Genomic DNA, 3,324 nt, shown 5'->3' on the forward strand with positions numbered 1-3,324 from the left:
TGTTTTACGACCGTGCTGTTGTCATCAATCTTTAAACAGCAGTTAGACTCATTCGATTTCATACAGACTCCGCCGCCTTCGACTCTGTGCTGGTTTTGGCTGAGAAGGGGTTAATTCTCCTCACCGTGAGGGGCGGCTGCCTTTCCGGCTTCCCGCGCTCTGGGAGGGGCGGTGCCACGGCGGGGACGGCAGACCCCGACTGGCCAATGGCATGTTCATTCCATACCACGTGACACCATGACCAGTATATTAAGGAGGGGGGGGCCGACGCAGTCGGCGGCTCAGGGTGCGGCGCGGCGCCGGGAGGTGAGCGCGGTGTGTTTCGGCGGTGATCACCCCCCCATCCCGCGCCTCCCTCCTTCCCCATCCCGCGCCTGCCCCCCCCATTCCCCCCCCCATCCCGCGCCTGCCCCCCCCATTCCCCCCCATCCCGCGCCTGCCCCCCCATTCCCCCCCATCCCGCGCCTGCCCCCTCCTCCCCCCCCATCCCGCGGCTGCCCCCCCATTCCCCCCCCATCCCGCGCCTGCCCCCCCCATTCCCCCCCCACCCCGCGCCTGCCCCCCATTCCCCCCCCACCCCGCGCCTGCCCCCTCCCCGCACCCCGCGCCTGCCCCCTCCTCCCCCCTCCCCGCACCCCGCGCCTGCCCCCTCCTCCCCCCTCCCCGCACCCCGCGCTTGCCCCCTCCTCCCACCCCCTCACCCCGCGCCTGCCCCCGCCTGCCCCCTCCTCCCCCCCCCTCACCCCGTGCCTGCCCCCTCCTCCCCCCCCCGCACCCCGCGCCTGCCCCCCTCCTCCCCCCCCCGCACCCCGCGCCTGCCCCCTCCTCCCCCCCCCGCACCCCGCGCCTGCCCCCTCCTCCCCCCCCCGCACCCCGCGCCTGCCCCCTCGTCCCCCCCCCCCACGCACCCGCGCCTGCCCTTTGCCCCGGGGTCTTGCGCCTCTCGTTGTTCTCCTTTCCGTTGCGTTTCGGTCGTTGTTTCTTTTAACTTTATTTATTAAACTGTTCTTATCCCAACTCAGGAGCGTTACCACCGCTGCACTGGCACCAAGGAGCAGCCCTGCGGCTGCCCGAGCCCCAGCTGCCCCGCGCAGGGCCTTGGCCTCCCTCTCCCACCCCTGCCCACGCAGGTGGCCTTGGTGGCCGCCTCGCTCAGTCCAACCCCGCTGAGCTGCTGCTCTTCCCCGGGCTCAGCCCTGATGAGGGGGAGGAGGGCGTGCGGCCCAGCCGGCAGGGCGGGGGGCTGCGCTGCTGGGAGCGTGCTGGGGAGCAGGGGGGACTGACAGAGCTCTGTGCCTAGGGCTTGCCGCGCGGCCCCTGAGGGACCAAAGCAAGGAGAAGCTGGCCGAGATGTGCAGCGGTGAGTAGGGGCAGCGCTGTGTTGGCCGGGGCTGGAGGGGCAGGGGGCAGAGCCCGAACCCTAAAATTAGAGGGTTTAGGACCTCAAAATGAGGCTTTGATTGTGAAAGCCAGGTTTGGACCCTAAGAATGAAGGTTTGGGACGTAAAAACGAGTCTGTCTCTTTAAAAAAGGGGTTTAAACCCTGAAACTGCAGGTTTGGGACCTCTAAATGAGGGTTTGTGTGTTTAAAAACCAGGTTTAAACCCTAAAAGTATAGTGTTTGGGACCAAAAACTGAGGCTTTAATTCCTGATAGACGGGTTTGGAACTTAAAACTGAGGCTTTGAGCGTTAAAAGAGGGCTTTGGACCCTGGAAGTGAGGTTTGTGTCCTAACGATAAAGCTTTGAGGGTTAAAAGAGGGGATTTGGAGAATAAAAGGGAGTCTTTGGAACTTAAAAATGAGGGTTTATCCCTGAAAAGGAGGGGCTTGGACCCTAAAAGTGAGGGTTTGGGACCTCAAAATGAGGCACTGAGCATTAAAAGAGGGGTTTGGACCCTGAAAGTGAGGCTTTGGGACCTCAAAATGAGGCACTGAGCGTTAAAAGAGGGGTTTGGACCCTGGAAGTGAGGTTTGCGTCCTAACTATAAAGCTTTGAGGGTTAAAAGAGGGGTTTGGACAATGGAAGGGAGGCTTTGGAACTGAAAAATGAGGCTTTGTGCCTAACAAGGAGGGTTTTGGACCCTGAAAGTGAGTGTTTGGGACCTCAAAATGAGGCACTGATCGTTAAAAGAGGGGTTTTGAACATGGAAGTGAGGGTTTGAGTGTTAGAAGAGGGCTTTGGGTCCTAAAAGTGAGGGCTTGGCTGTTCAAAATGAGGCACTGAGCTTTAAAAGAGGGGTTTGGACCCTGGAAGTGAGGTTTGCGTCCTAACTGTAAGGCTTTGAGCATTAAAAGAGGGGTTTTGGAGAATAAAAGGGAGTCTTTGGAACTGAAAAATGAGGGTTTATCCCTGAAAAGGAGGGGCTTGGACCCTAAAAGTGAGGGTTTGGTGCGAAAAATGAGGCTTTGATCATGAAAGCCAGGTTTGGACCCTAAGAATGAAGGTTTGGGACGTAAAAACGAGTCTGTCTCTTTAAAAAAGGGGTTTCAACCCTGAAACTGCAGGTTTGGGACCTCTAAATGAGGGTTTGTGTGTTTAAAAACCAGGTTTAAACCCTAAAAGTATAGTGTTTGGAACCAAAAACTGAGGCTTTAATTCCTGATAGACGGGTTTGGAACTTAAAACTGAGGCTTTGAGCGTTAAAAGAGGGCTTTGGACCCTGGAAGTGAGGTTTGTGTCGTAACGATAAAGCTTTGAGGGTTAAAAGAGGGGATTTGGAGAATAAAAGGGAGTCTTTGGAACTTAAAAATGAGGGTTTATCCCTGAAAAGGCGGGGCTTGGACCCTAAAAGTGAGGGTTCGGGACCTCAAAATGAGGCACTGAGCGTTAAAAGAGGGGTTTGGACCCTGAAAGTGAGGGTTTGCGACACATAAATGAGGCTTTGGCAGTAAAAAAGACTGGTTTGGACCCTGAGAGTGAGGGTTTGGGACCTCTGAATGAGGCTTTGTGCCTTACAAGAGGGGTTTGGACACTGAAAGTGAGGGTTTGGGTTTTCAGAATGAGGCTTTGAGCCTTAAACGACAGGTTTGGGCTCCAAAACTGAAGGTATAGAGCAAAAAACTGATGGTTTGAGCATTAAAAGACCTGAATTGATGCTAAAAGTGAGGGTTTGAGACGTAAAACTTAGGCTTTGAGACTTAAGCGAGGGGTATGGACGCTGAAAGTGCAGCTTTGGCTGTTCAAAATGAGGCTTTGAGCTTTAAAAGAGGGGTTTGGACCCTGGAAGTGAGGTTTGCGTCCTACCTATAAAGCTTTGAGGGTTAAAAGAGGGGTTTGGACAATGGAAGGGAGGCTTTGGAACTGAAAAATGAGGCTTTGTGCC

Source organism: Phalacrocorax aristotelis, chromosome 27 (assembly GCF_949628215.1).
Source record: "Phalacrocorax aristotelis chromosome 27, bGulAri2.1, whole genome shotgun sequence".
Lineage (NCBI taxonomy): Eukaryota > Metazoa > Chordata > Aves > Suliformes > Phalacrocoracidae > Phalacrocorax > Phalacrocorax aristotelis.